Raw genomic sequence first — 16,070 nt, forward strand, 5'->3', positions numbered from 1 at the left:
AAACTAATGCAAACCACAACGTTCTTTTTAACTAAGTAGGATTACCTGATCTACCTTGCAGAATGCCATGGCACATTGTGTTTACAACCATGCTGGACACACTAGGAGTAAAAGTCATAAGATGTGCTCATCTCTAATTTTAAAGAACTTAAATAGCAATTAGAGAAACAAAGTTTAAGGAGCATAAAACAGTTACTGGTTGTGTGGGCTGACTGTGAATGCAGTAAAGGAAGTAAGAAAAAGTAAAGGCTACAGCAGTGCTTCTGAGACTTCATTGCACATTAGGGTCACTTAGGGATCTTTTAAAAAGTCTGAAGCAACATCTCATACCAGTTAAATCACAATTTATTGGGTTGGGACACAAACATCAGTATTTATTAAAGCTCACAAGTGATTCCAATGGACAGATAAGTTTGAGAGCCACTGAGCTAGAGTCATCTGAGAAGGTATCAAGGAATGGGATTTGTACCGGTTCTTGAAGCATAGGTAGAATTTGATTAGCTGGAGAGAAGGTGGAAATTTTGATGAAAATATTCCTAATAATAATTACAGCAAATTGCCATTTCCATTTTGATCAGAACAAATGGTTTGTAAACATTACTTGATAAAAGGAATGAAGTGTCATCATTATTTAGATAAATAAAATATTGTTAAATACAGCCAAATTTCTAAGATTTAACAAACAAATACATTAAAAAATATTCACAACTGAGCTCAGTGACAGTGGCTCATACCCTAATCCCAGCACTTTGGGAGGCTGAGTCAGGAGGATTACTTGAGCCCAGGAGTTTGAGGTTACAGTGAGGTATGATGGCACCACCACACTCCAGCCTGGGCAACAGAGCAAGACCTGTCTCAAAAAAAAAAAAGACTGCATTTCCCAAAAATGACTAGTTTTTTTGTTTTAATTTTGCCGGGTGCAGTGACCCACACCTGTAATCCCAGCAATTTGGGAGGCAGAGGCAGGCAGATTGCTTGAGCTCAGGAATTCAAGACCGGCCTGGACAACATGGCAAAACCCCATGTCTACAAAAAATACAAAAATTAGCTGGGCCTGCTGGCATACTCCTGTAGTCCCAACTACTCAAGAGGCTGAGCTGGGAGGATGGCTTGAGCCCTGAAGGTAGAGACTGCACCACTACACTCCAGCCTGAGTGACAGAGCCAGACCTCGTCTCAAAAAAAAAAAAGTTTGTAACGTTATAAACTGAAGAGCCTAGGCCAGGCGCAGTGGCTCACGCCTATAATCCTAACACTTTGGGAGGCCAAGGCGGGCGGATTGCCTGATCTCAGGATGTTGAGACCAGCCTGGGCAACATGGCAAAACCCCATCTCTACTAAAAATACAAAAAATTAGCTGAGCATGGTGGTGCACACCTGTAATCCCAGGTACTCGGGAAGCTGAGGTGGGAGGATCACTTGAACTGGGAGGCAGAGGTTGCAGTGTGCCAAGATTTCGCCACTGCACTCCAGCCTGGGTGACACAGTGAGACTGTCTCTCAAATAAATAAATAAATAGCCTATTGATTGAGAGCCATGTGTAACCTGTATCACTGATCATTTTGAGATTTCTGTTTAAATAGTTATGTATAAAGTTGATTTGAGGAAAAATAATGTGTTAATAGTTATTTCATAGATATGCAGGAAATTCTTAGGCTTCCTAGAACTAAACTATTGCAATTCTTTGTTGGAAAGGGAGTCCTTCCTAGAATAAGTTCTTGATTTTAAATTATTTTCCTATAACATTGTGCCTTAAGAGCATTACAAGGTTGGAAGAAGCAGGGAATAGCACTCAATAATAAAACAGAATAATCAGTTTCTCAAGGACTCTATTTGTCCTGCTCGCAGCAGCCCTCTTCAAACACATTTCTCACTAACGTGGTTTTAACTATAATGGAGATGTGCTCGCTTTGGCAGCACATATACTAACTGTAATGGAGATAAATTTGGACTTAAGATAAAAATTTTCCTTACCAAGTGCCTTATTAAAGTTTGTCACTTTCTCCTTTATATGAAAGTGCCAAGTTTTAGACTATGTGCTAAAATTCAGCCACCTTGCTTTCTGTGAGATTAATTTTCCTGCCTGGCAAGGTGGCGTTAGCAAAACTGGCAATATACATTATTCATAAATATCTTTATTTTTCCAAATAGTGGCAGTTATAATGGTTTAACCTTGTGACAGACACTTCAGACAATATGGACTAACAGATGTGAGTTCATATTCTGGCTCTGCAATTTACCAGCTTGGATTTGGGCACGTTTGCCTAACCTCTCAGGTTACGTACTTAGCTAGCGGTATTGTTGAAAGATTAAATGAAAACCCAACAAAATTCATTAGGCATTTTCATTATCACCTCACTGCCATTTCTCTCCATCCTAACACTGGCTTCCATTTCTTCCTGCCATCATTGCTGCCATCTCAATTAGATATTCTACTTCACAGTTCAAACTTCCTCCAACAACCTGACCGTTCCTCCTTCTCGACAGATTCCTCTCCAACTGAGATCTTGGGATTAAGGGCTAGAATATGGTTGACATATAGAAAGGTACAGAATGCGTATCAGCTGTCTCCACCACTGCCCTCAAAGCAGAATCAAAAAGGACACTGATAAGTGGCGTCTTTCAACTGACAGTAATGAATACAAGATAAGTGGAACAGACTATTTTTAGTCCAAGCTTCATTAGACAGTACTAACCTTGGAGCACAACAGGGCGACATCACCAAGAATAAGGTAGCAACTTGTAACACTCAGTGTAATGAATTAGGAGTAAAACTGCCTGTATTTAAATCCCAGCTCCACCATTTGCTGTGTAATCTCTCTAAGCTTTGGTCTTTGCATTTGTGAAATGCGAATAATAATAGTACTAATAGTAACTGATGTATTTTACTGTTATTGTAAGGCTTTTTTTTTTTTTTTTTTTTTTTTTTTGAGATGGAGTTTTACTCTTGTTGCCCTGGCTGGAGTGCAATGGCATGATCTCGGCTCGCTGCAACCTCTGCCTCCCAGGTTCAAGTGGTTCTCCTGCCTCAGCCTCCCGAGTAGCTGGGACTACAGGCATGTAGCACCACACCTGGCTAATTTTTGTATTTTTAGAAGAGACAGGTTTTCGCCATGTTGGCCAGGCTAGTCTGGAACTCCTGACCTCAGGTAATACGCCCACCTCGGCCTCTCAGAGTGCTGGGATTACAGGCATGAGCCCCCACGCCTGGCCTGTAAGGCTTATTAGAGGGTTTTTTTGTTTTGTTTTGTTTTGTTTTTATGAGACAGAGTCTCACTCTGTCGCCCAGGCTGGAGTGCAGTGGCACAATCTCGGTTCACTGCAACCTCCGCCTCCTGGGTTCAAGCAATTCTCCTGCCTCAGCCTCCAGAGTAGCTGGGGTTACAGACATGTGCCACCACGCCTGGGTAATTCTTGTGTTTTTAGTAGAGAGGGGCTTTCTCCATGTTGGCCAGGCTGGTCTCGAACTCCTGACCTCAAATGATCCACCCGGCTCGGCCTTCCAAAGTGTTGGGGTTACAGGCGTGTGCCACCATACCCGGCTAATTTTGTGTTTTTAGTAGAGATGGAGTTTCTCCATGTTGGTCAGGCTGGTCTCAAACTCCCGACCTCAGGTGATCCACCCGCCTCGGCCTCCCAAAGTGCTGGGATTACAGGCGTCAGCCACCGCACCCGGCCTTAGAGTTTTCATAAGAATTAAATTAAATAGGCTGGGTGTGGCCTATTCTATTTTCAAATGTGACCTCTCTGAGAAGATCACATTTGAAAAGAGACATGAATGAAGTAGCCACAGAAGATACCTGGGAGAAGAGATTCTAAGTAGAGGAATGGGAATGGCAAGGTAGTCATGTGACTAAAATGCACTGAGCAACTAAGAAGGGTAGGCAATGATACCTTAAGCAGTGTACTAGAGGGGGAAGGTGCTCACCTGGAGGAGAGAGAGTTCCTAGTTTTTTGGCATAGCATCCACACCATTCTATGCCTTAATCCAGAGAAACTGTCCCAGGTACCCTGGGAGAAAGAGATTATGGAAAAAAAGATGTAATAAATGGTAGAACCATATCAGTAGAGGAATCACTGGAGATGGAAAAAGAAGCTATGCATTCTAATCATATTACACATCTCAATACAAATGGGGAAGCTGTTTTCTTCATTTTAACATAGCAACAGGTAGAGACAGGACAACTACCACTATATGGTGGCAGGGGACATCAACCAACTGATCCAGAGCCGAGACAGGCCAGAAACTAGAGCAGAAAAAATCCCATGCTTCAAATTGGAGGAAAAGAAGGCTGTTTTAATTTTAAAATATGTGATACAATTTTGTAAGCCACATTAAATAGAAGCAGCTACCTATGGCTGAGATGCCAGTGGTTTTACTGGTACGTTATGATAAAGAGTTTCAGTGACTATTTATTGAGTGCCTATTGGCCAAACATTCCGGCGAGGTGCCAGAATAAAAAGAATTAACGTAGTGTTAGGCACTGTAACTGTTTTGTTTTGTTTTTCCGAGACAAGAGTCTTGCTCTGTTACCCAGGCTGGAGTGCAGTGGCGCGATCTCAGTTCACTGCATCCTCCGCCTCTCGGGTTCAAGCAGTTCTCCTGCCTCAGCTTCCCAAGTAGGGATTCCCTTTCCACCCTGTCTAAAAGAGCATGCACATTACTCTCTATCATTCGGCCTATTTTAAATTCTTCCCATACTCTGGTCACTGACATTATTTTTTTATGTGTTTATTCCCTATCTCCCCTACTAACAATGTAAGTTCCATAAGGGCAGAAACTTTATTTTATTCACCATTCTGTCCCTGTTACCTAGAGCAGTAGTAATATTCCATAACTATTTGTTGGTGAATCAGTCACATAAGTAAAAGGAGCTAGCAACAGTGGCCTTCACCAGTAGTCCTAACTACTACAGAAGCTGAGGCAGGAGGATTGCCTGAGCCCAGGAGTTTAAGTCCAGCCTGGACAATATAGCAAAACCCCATCTCTAAATAAATAAATAAAATAATTAACAGGAGCATTTAGAAGTCTGTTGTCTCCAACAGTCTTCACCCGCCATGTTTCTGGTCATTGTTCTGTCCCTGGGACTACTGAAACCCTAGTGCAGGTAGACCCCAACTGGCCCCAACTCTCCAATCCTGCAGATATGCCTGAACATGTCTGAAATCTCTGGGCCTCTTACTCTCCATATTTCTTCCCTGTGCTATATATGTAAGAAAGGTCAGGGCTTTGAATATTACATAGGAACACTTCTGTGACAGCAGTAACCTTTAATATGTAAAAGAGAACAGCACATTAGCAAATTCTGTCTTAACTGACTTGAATATGTTAATTCTCAATGGTTTACTTACTGCTGCCTTCATTAAGGATTATTAAAGTATTTTTTTTTTAGCTCGTCAGAGGGAAATTGTGTTTAGTCGCCAAGTTTAATTGCCACTTTTCATACTCTTTTGATGTACTAATAGCTTCTAATGGGGATCATTAGTTAAGAAATGAAAAAAAGAAAACAGGTTTCTTCAGAAATTCTGTCTGTTCCCACTACTTCCCTAACTCTTGGGGACTACAAGACATTTAGTTAAAAGCATAAAGCCGGGCGCAGTGGCTCATGCCTGTAATCCCAGCACTTTGGGAGGCCAAGGAGGGTGGATCACCTGAAGTCGGGAGTTTGAGACCAGCCTGACCAACGTGGAGAAACACCGTTTCTACTAAAAATACAAAATTAGCGGGGTGTGATGGTGCGCGCCTATAATCCCAGCTACTTGGGAGGCTGAGACAGGAGAATTGCTTGAACCCAGGAGGCAGAGTTTGCGATGAGCCAAGATCATGCCGCTACACTCCAGCCTGGGCAACAAGAGTGAAACACCATCTCAAAAAAAAAAAAAAAAAAAACTATAATAAAATAAAATAAAGAGGGTTCCTGGAGACAGGAATTGGGATTGGTGATAGCTTCCCAATTATCTGATTACTTAAGACTTTATTCATAGCCAAAATTTTTTTTTCCTTACTATTATGTATATACCCATCCAGAACATTATTTCATACCCAGCCTTACCTGTTGTCTCCCCCCACTACCAAGTCTCCCCTGCCAGTTGCTCTCCCTTTATTCAATTAAAGTGAAAAACAAAAGTGTTAGAATGATTTTTGCTTATATTTTGAACTTGATGCATGTTTTAAAAATATTAATTCCAGTGAGTTTTAGAAATTGAAATTATATAAAAGCAAAGTCCCAGGCTGGGCGGTGGCTCATACCTGTAAACCCAGCACTTTGGGAGGCCGAGGTGGGCAGATCATGAGGTCAGGAGTTCGAGACCAGCCTGGCCAACATGGGGAAACCGCATCTTGACTAAAAATACAAAAAAATTAGCCAGGTGTGTAGGCGCGCACCTGTAGTCCCAGCTACTTAGGAGGCTGAGGCAAGAGAATTGCTTGAACCCGGGAGGCAGAGGTTGCAATGAGCCGAGATCACGCCGCTGCACTCCAGCTTAGGTGACAGAGCAAGACTCCGTCTCAAAACAAAAAACAAACAAAAAAAAGGGGCCAAGAGCAGTGGCTCACACTTGTTACCCCAGCACTTTGGGAGGCTGAGATAGGCGGATCACCTGAGGTCAGCAGTTCAAGACCAGCCTGGCCAACATGGTAAAACCCCATCTCTACTTAAAAAAAAAAAAAAAAAAATACAAAAATTAACTGGGCTGTGCACCTGTAATCCCAGCTACTCAGGAGGCTGAGACAGAAGAATGGCTTGAACCTGGGAGGGGAGGTTGCAGTGAGCCGAGATCACACCATTGCATTCCAGCCTGGGCAACAAGAGCATAACTCCATCTCAAAAAAACAAAACAAAACAGATTAAAATTTGAATTACTTTAATATCTCAGTTCATTGCAACCTCCGCCTCCCGGGTTCAAGCAATTCTCTGCCTCAGCCTCCTGAGTAGCTGGGATTACAAGTGCCCACCACCACGCCTGGCTAATTTTTTGTATTTTTAGTAGGGACAGGGTTTCACCATCTTGGCCAGGCTGGTCTTCAACTCCTGACCTTGTGATCCACCCGCCTCGGCCTCCCAAAGTGCTGGGATTACAAGCATGAGCCACCGCACCCGGCCCAGAATATTTTCATTGAGGGCAACTCTTTTTGGATTTTGGCACTGTATTGCTTTATACATGAATAAAAATTTGATAATAATTATAATAGCTGCCAGGAGGTTTGATAACTGCATTATAGCTATTGATTCAGTTAAGACTCACAAGAACCCTATGGGGTAGGTACTATTATTTTCTCTATAGATAGGGAATTTGGAATTCAGAGAGTAAGTAATTTGCTCAAGTCCACAGCAACCTTCAGCCTAAATGTGATCCCAGGTCTGTCTGACTCTAGAGCCCTGGCACATTATCAATATTGCTCTTCTGAGAAGGAACATTCTTATATGAAGTGACTAAACACTGGCAGAAGAAACTGCCAGGGAGCCGGGGGTGGTTGCTAATGCCTCTAATCCCAGCACTTTGGGAAACCGAGGCAGATAGATCACTTGAGGCCAGGAGTTCTGTCTCACAGAGTTCCATCTCAAAAATAAAATTTTTTAAAAAGCAGGGATTCTAGCAGCTGACCTCTAGTGACCTCATCTACCCCAAAGTTAGTACACCTAGAATTGTTACCCCTTATTTTAAGTAGAAATATTATTAGTTGTAATTTATATTTAAAAATGAATAGGGCTGGGTGCAGTGGCTCACACCTGTTATCCCAGCACTTGGGGAGGCCAAGGCTGGAGGATCACTTGGGCTTAGGAGTTGGAGACCAGCCCATAGTGAGACATCATTTCTACAAAATATTTATTTATTTATTTATTTATTTATTTATTTAGAGACGGAATTTCACTCTTATTGCCCAGGCTGGAGTAGCAGTGGCGCAACCTCGGCTCACTGCAACCTCTGCCTCCCGGGTTCAAGTGATTCTCCTGCCTCAGCCTCCCAAGTAGCTGGGATTACAGACACCCGCCACCACACCCGGCTAATTTTTTGTATTTTTAGTAGAGATGGGGTTTCACCATGTTGGCCAGGCTGGTCTCGAACTCCTAACCTCAGGTGATCCACCCACCTCAGCCTCCCAAAGTGCTAGGATTATAGGCATAAGTCACCGTGCCTGGCCAAAAAATTTAAAAATTATCTAGGCATGGTGGCACACGGCTGTAGTCCAGCTACTCAGATGGCTGAATGGGGAGGATTGCTTGAGCCCAGGAGATTGAGGCTGCAGTGAGCCATAATTGCACCACTGCACTTAAACTTGGGTGACACATGTAGTCTGAGTTCCGGGAAAACCCACACATCTACTTAACTTTGGGACTTTAATGTTCCTGTTAATGCCACCTGAATCAACCCTTTGGCGGTGACCTATGTCGGCCAATCAAAACTCAGCAACCAGGCTGGGCATAGTGACTCACACCTGTAATCCCAATATTTTGTGAGGCTGAGGTAGACAAATCATTTGAGCTCAGGAGTTCCAGACTAACCTGGGCAATGCGGTGAAACCCTGTCTGTACCCCCAAAAAATACAAAAAATTAGCCAACATAATGGTGCCTGCCTGCAGTCCCAGCTATTTGGGAAGCTGAGGCGAGAGGATGGCTTGAGCCTGGGAGGTGGAGGTTGTGGTGAGCCGAGATTGTGCCACTGCACTCCAGCCTGGGCAACCTGTTCTAAAAAATTATACACCCACACACATATATATGTGCATATATATGCCCACACATATATATACGTACATATACACACAAATATATGTGTATACATACACACATATATATGTGTATACATACATACATATATATGCACCAGAAGATCACTTTTTAAATTTGTGTGAATATTCATATGCATACACATGTGTGTAGAAAAAACACCACAAAGGCTGATGAGGTCTTCAATTTGCTTAACTGTGTACACGTATTCAGTGTACACATATTACAGTTATCTAGTGAAAGCTATAAAATGTTTAAATGAAGACTAGGTTTTGGAATAAGTTAAAAAATAAGATAGTCTATCAGAAGTAGATTCTGAAGGAAACAAAAGCAAATAAAGAACAGCTGGGTTTCTACTGGTAAGGGAGGTTGCTCTTTTTAAAAGAAGAATAGCAAATGATTCCCTGTGGATCTGGAACTTACTCTGTCAACCTAAGGATGTGTTTTTGTGACTATCATCTCTTTATTCTAAAGCCAAGTGGAAAGAGAACAAAGCAATGAGAGGAAACTGATAAAAAAAAAAAAAAAAAAACCTTTAGCTGATCAAGGTGGGAAATTAGGAAAACTAAATCTAAATAAACTCTTGAAGTCACTTTGTGTAGCAAGAGAATAGTCTGAACTTGATTATGATGAAGAAAATCCTTATAGAGTTCATGCTACCAGAAGAATTTTGAGACTACATTGGCGTGAAGTGTGGGGACTATTAAGAATTATATGGCAGGGCACAGTGGCTCATGTCTGTAATCCCAGCACTTTGGGAGGCTGAGGCGGGCAGATCACAAGGTCAGGAGATCAAGACCATCCTGGCTGACACGGTGAAACCCCCCTCTACTAAAAATACAAAAAATTAGCCAGGTGTGGTGGCGCGTGTCTGTAGTCCCAGCTACTCGGGAGGCTGAGGTAGGAGAATCGCTTGAACCCGGGAGGCAAAGGTTGCAGTGAGACGAGATCATGCCACTGCACTCCAGCCTGGGCGACAGAGCAAGACTCTGTTTCAAAAAAAAAATATATATATATATATATATTATATATATATATTCAGAGTCGGTTAGAAGGAAGTCAGGTGCAGTGGCTCAAGCTTGTAATCCCAGCACCTTAAGAGGCTGAGGCAAGAGGATTGCTTGAGCCCGCGAGCTCAAGACCAGCCTGGGCAGCATCAGAAGACCCCATCTCTACCAAAAAAAAAAAAAAAAAAAAAATTGGCCAGGCATGGTGGCATGGCATGTGCCTATGCTCCTAGCTACTCAGGATGCTGAGGCAGGAGGATTGCTTAAGCCTGGGAGGGTGAGGCTGCAGTGAGCTGTAATCGCACCACTGCGCTCCAACCTGGGCAACAGACTGAGACCCTGTCTCAAAAAAGCCTTCCTATTCAGTTTGTGCAGATAACCAAGATATGATATATTTTGAAATATGGAAAACGTTTTTGAGACCAATTCTCGCTGTCACCCAGGCTGGGGTGCAGTGGCATGATTTCGGCTCACTGCAACCTCCGCCTCCCAGGTTTGAGCAATTCTCCTGCCTCAGCCTCCCAAGTAGCTGGGATTACCGGCGTGCACCATCACACCCGGCTTGTTTTTGTATTTTTAGTAGAGACGGGGTTTCACCGTGTTAGCCAGGCTGTTCTCAAACACCTGACCTCAAGTGATCCACCCACCTCGGCCTCCCAAAGTGCTGAGATTACAGGCATGAGCCACTGCGCCCAACCGGAAAATGTGTTTTTAGCCTGTGAGTGTGTTTCCAGTAAAATCTTGCCTGATCTAAGTGTCATCTAAACATGGTGTTTAGCAATAACCCTATGTGTATTTTCATATCAGAAAGAAGAGGAAGGTAAAAATGTCTTAATCTACTTCTTGTTTAACCATTCCTACTCCTGTCTGGACCACACAGCCCTAGTCAACACATAGCCCTACTCAACACCAAATACAGTTTTTAGCTATGAAACCAAAAGGAATAAATAATCACCAGAATGCTGAACTTGAAAGCTAAAGCTATAATAGGAACACCAGGCTAACAAAACTATGATTAGTAGGTAAGTGGCTTTTGCAAGGCTGGGCTATTAGTGTTAGATTTTTGGCAATAGTTTTTTGTAGCATACACATAATTCCTTGTTTGATACAAGTGATGACTTCTTCCAAGTGAGCACACAATCATTTCTACCTACAAATATTATAACTAAAAATTAATTATCAGGAACTCCTTCTCAATATAACAATTTAAACAAATGTAAGGTGTACTAATTTATTTGCTTAACATTGTTTATTAAATACCTGTACTGGCTGATTTAATCCATAACATACTATGTAGTCAGGTATCAGGGTTGGCTGCCAGATATGATCCTTTGGCCAAATGAGGGATGAAGTTACTTCATCTCTCATCCAGCTTTGCCAGATCCACTGACATAGGTGACTGTCTACATTTTTAACCCTCTTTAGAAAAATATACAGAAGCTTCGCTATTTGAAACCAGTCTTCCTGTACTCCGTTTGTATTCTGAATCTTACTATTTATCTTTTCCATCTTGACAACGTGATTTGTGAACTTAGCTTTGGATTCTGATTTTAGTTTATTTGGTTCTACATATTTTGGATCCTATCTTTGGCATGTTTTTTTAAATTCTTGTTCCATCCTGGGCTTGTATCTAATTCAAAATTCCTGAACTTGACACCCCCAAGCTCCACCCACAAACCTTGTAAACAGATGTTATTTCTTAAGCCCTAGAGACTAAAACTACAGGGGAAATATTACCTCAGCTAGAAAAGCATCTTTCTTAGTCTCTTGATATGATCTCTTCTTAGGTGAAGGGTCCTCACACAAAAACATCAATTTGTTAATCAAAAAGACATTATGCAAGAGTTATCTGTTTGTACAGGCTTTTCCCCCAACAAGGCAAGAAGAACCTGCTAGACTAGTTGTCATTGCTGAACTAAGAAAAGACATTCCTGTGATACACACTTGAAATCTGCCTTTCATTGAATGCTCATCTCCTCATTTGCTCCCCAGACACAGACAATTGCCTGCACAGTTTTGTCTGGTTCACCACTAGTTTAGTAGGAGGCACTAAGGTTTTTCTGTATCCTAGTTCTGTTCTGGTGTCACACTGTTCGCCTTTCCTGATTGTGTCACCACCCACTAGTCCAGGTACATGTTCATCTGCAGACATATGAATGCACAAGGCACCAGGCATATGCTTACTTAACATGAAGTTGCCTAAATGCTCTTATAAAACCTTATTGTGAGTATATGAATTTGATGCCAACTTGTTTGAATTGTAATGTCAATCTTTTTTTCTTTTTTTTTTTTTTTTTTGAGATGGCATTTTACTCTTGTTGCCAAGGCTGGAGTGCAATGGTGTGGTCTCAGCTCACTGCAACCTCCACCTCCTGGGTAGCCGGTATTACAAGCATGCGCCACCACCTCCGCCTAATTTTTGTATTTTTAGTGGAGACGGGGTTTCACCATGTTGGCCAGGCTGGTCTCGAACTCCTGACCTCAGGTGATCCACCCGCCTCGGCCTCCCAAAGTGCTGGGATTACAGGCATGAGCCACCGCGCCCACCTAATGTCAAATTATTAACACTGATATCATGGGCCCAGAGCTGTTTGAGTTACTTAATATCTGACTATTTGGGAGTATCAATATAATGCTGTCTTTCTGGAAATGCAAATACTTTGCTACAATTTGAGAAGATTTTTACCCCAGATAGATTTCCCACCAGCTTGCAACAGTGCCTGAAATTCCACGAGAAATATTCATATCTTTTTGTCTTGAAAGGAGCTCAAGCTAGCTATTAAAATGTATTCGTGTGTGTGTGTGTGTGTTTTAAAAGGTTAACAATAATTTTCTGGAGAGAGTGGATATAATGGTTATTTTTATGTTCTTCATACTTTAACCTATTTTAAAATTTTTCTACAGGGAAGATATACACTTCTATTATCAGAAAAAAAATGCTATAGCAATTTTTATGAGGCCAGGTGTGGTGGCTCACACCTGTAATCCCAACACTTTAGGAGGCTGATTGCTTAAGGCCAGGAGTTTGATACAAGCCTGGGCAACATAGCACGACTCTGCCTCTGCAAAACAAAACTAAAAAAAAATTATACACTCAAAGATGAGAAAAATCTAAAGCCATTATCAGATAGCAGCTTATTGAATGTATATTTCTGAAACCTTTTATGTTAATGCTAGGCAGCTAGAACCCAGACCTTTTCAGAAATTGGCATAAGATCCCAAAAGGAAGTAAATCCTCATATTGATAATGTTCTTGTTCTTAAGCAGAGTGTTTATTCTATTATATTTAACAACACATTCTTTTGTATGTATCAAATATTACACTAAAATTTTTCTTTTTTTTAATCCTGAAAGGGCCAAAGATAAACTTCCCATTTCCCCAGTATTTGCCCAAGCCTCTCATGGCAGGACTCACATACAGGGCCTTTTTTACAGGTAATGCTGCTATAAGTACCATTTCTAAAAGCATTTCAGAAACTATGCCGGGCGCAGTGGCTCACACTTGTAATCCCACCTCTTTGCAGGCTGAGGCAAGAGTGTTGCTTGAGCCCAGGAGTTTGAGGCCACAGTGAGCTATGATCATGCCACTGCACTCCAGACTAGGTGACAGAGCAAGACCCTTTCTGTAAAAATAAAAAGTATTTGAGAAAGTGGAACAGATAAGACAGACCAATATTAGGCTCAAGTTTTCCTCATATTATGGTAAAGTTGAAATTATTGAACTAGGCTGGGCATAGTGGCTAACACCTGTAACCGTAGGATTTTGCAAGGCTAAGGCAGGAGGATTGCTTGAGCCCAGGAGTTCAAGGCCAGCCTGGGCAGCGTAGTGATAATCTGTCTCTCAAAAAAAATAATAATAACCATACCTGGCCAACATGGTGAAACCGTGTCTCTACTAAAATACAAACATTAGCTGGGTTTTTTGGTGCATGCCTGTAATCCCAACTACTTGGGAGGTTAAGGCAGAAGAATCACTTGAACCCGGGAGGCAGAGGTTGGAGTAAGCTGAGATTGCCCCACTGCACTCCAGCCTGGGTGACAGAGTGAAACTTCTTTTCTGAAACTGTCTCAAAAATAAAAAAATTAAAAGGCCAGGTGCGGTGGCTCACGCCTGTAATCCCAGCACTTTGGGAGGCCGAGGCGGGCGGATCACGAGGTCAGGAGATCGAGACCATCCTGGCTAACACGGTGAAACCCCATCTCTACTAAAAATATAAAAAATTAGCCAGGCGTGGTGGCAGGTGCCTGTAGTCCCAGCTACTCGGGAGGCTGAGGCAGGAGAATGGCGTGAACCCAGGAGGCAGAGGTTGCAGTGAGCCGAGATCGCACCACTGCACTCCAGCCTGGGCGACAGAGCGAGACTCCATCTCAAAATAAAATTAAATTAAGTTAAAATTAAAAAATAAATATTAAAATTCAATGTAAAACAATTAAGTTATGATGATAAACATCATATGATATAAACTCACACAAGATTCATGGTCCTTTTCAATGTCAGGTAAATTCATCCTTGATTTCATGAAAATCCAGGGATTAAAGCAGAGTAGTTTCATCTAAGTGCAGCTAATGTCTATTCCGTTTTCAGGTATGTCCATGGAGAACATACCTGAAAATGATATGTTCATGGAGAATCAACTTGCCTTTCATTCACTTCAACTTGTGTTTCATTTAAATATTCAGATATTTCATTTCAGATATTTCCTGAGCCATATGTTAGGTGCATGCCAAATTCATGCTGGGGATATTGTGTTGAACAAACCAGGCATGATTCCTGCCCTCATGGAGTTTATAGTCTAGTGTGGTCCTAGCATACCATCATGCCAATAATGTGCAGTTGTTTTTCTTTTTTTCCAGAAGGGTCTCACTCTGTTGCCTACGCTAGAGTGCAGTGGTGCAATCATAGCTCACTGCAGCCTCCAGCTGCTCGCTCAAGCAATCCTCTTACCTCAGCCTCCCAAGTAGCTGGGACTACAGGCATGTGCCACCATAATCAGCTGATTTAAAAAAAAATTTTTTTGTAGAAACAGGACCTCACTTTGTTTTCTGGGATGGTCTTTTATTATTATTATTATTATTATTTGAGATGGAGTCTTGCTCTGTTGCCAGGCTGGAGTGCAATGGTGTGATCTCGGCTCACTGCAGTCTCCACCTCCTGGGTTCAAGCGATTCCCCTGCCTCAGCCTCCCAAGTAGCTAGGATTACAGGTGCATGCCACCATGCCCGGCTAATTTTTTTTTTTTTGTATTTTAGCAGAGACGGGGTTTCACCATGTTGGCCAGGATGGCCTCGATCTTCTGACTTCATGATCCACCGGCCTCGGCCTCCCAAAGTGCTGGGATTACGGGCGTGAGCCACCGTGCCCGGCCTCTGGGCTGGTCTTGAACTCAGGGCCTGAAGTGATCCTCTTACCTCGCCTCCCAAAGTGTTGGGATTACAGGTGTGAGCAACCATGCCCAGACTTTTATTTATTTATTTATTTATTTATTTAAGATATAGGTAGGGCCAGGGCTGGGCCCAGTGGCTCACTTCTATAATCCCAGCTATTTGGGAAGCCCAGGAGGGTGGATGGCTTGAGCTCAGGAATTCCAGACCAGCCCAGGCAACATGGCAAAACCCCATCTCTACTAAAACTATAAAAATTAGCCAGGCATGGTGGGCTGCACCTGTAGTCCAGCCATTCAGGAAGCTAAGGTAGGAGGATCACTTGAGCCTAGGAGGCAGAGGTTGCAGTGAGCCAAGATCATACCACTGCACTCCAGCCTGGGCGCAGAGCCAGACTCTGTCTTACGAAAAAATAAAAATAAAAAAAATAAGGAGGCCGGGCACGGTGGCTCACTCCTGTAATCTCAGCACTTTGGGAGGCCAAGGTGGGCCGATCACTTGAGTCTGGGAGTTCAAGACCAGCTTTCAAGACCAGCCTGGGCAACATGGTAAAGCCCTGTATCTACTAAAAAATAAATAATATTAATAAATAAAATTAAAAAAAGATATAATTAACAGCTAGGCACAGTGGCTCAGGCCTGTAATTCCAGCACTGTGGGAGGCCAAGGCAGGAAAATCTCTTGAAGCCATGATTTCGAGACCAGCATGAGCAACATGGTGAGACTCCATCTCTACCAAAAATATACGGAAATTAGGCGGGTATGGTGGCATGGCACGTGTGGTGCCGGCTACTCTGGAGACTGAAGTGAAGGATCGCTTGAGCCCTGGAGGTGAAGATTGCAGTAAGTGGAGATTGCACCACGGCACTGCACTGCACCACTGACTGCACTGTTGTCTGAGCAACAGAGGGAGAGCCTGTTTAAAAAAAAAAAAAAAGTGCTGGAACTCATAGATA

General features: G+C 42.5%; 1 protein-coding gene across 7 annotated transcripts in view; it reads left to right on the forward strand.

Moving 5' to 3' along the window:
* Positions 1-16,070, forward strand: part of PLIN2 (perilipin 2) — a 123,817-nt gene that overhangs the window by 11,024 nt on the left and 96,723 nt on the right. The window lies entirely within an intron of this gene.

This window comes from Pongo pygmaeus, chromosome 13 (genome assembly GCF_028885625.2).
Source record: "Pongo pygmaeus isolate AG05252 chromosome 13, NHGRI_mPonPyg2-v2.0_pri, whole genome shotgun sequence".
NCBI lineage: Eukaryota > Metazoa > Chordata > Mammalia > Primates > Hominidae > Pongo > Pongo pygmaeus.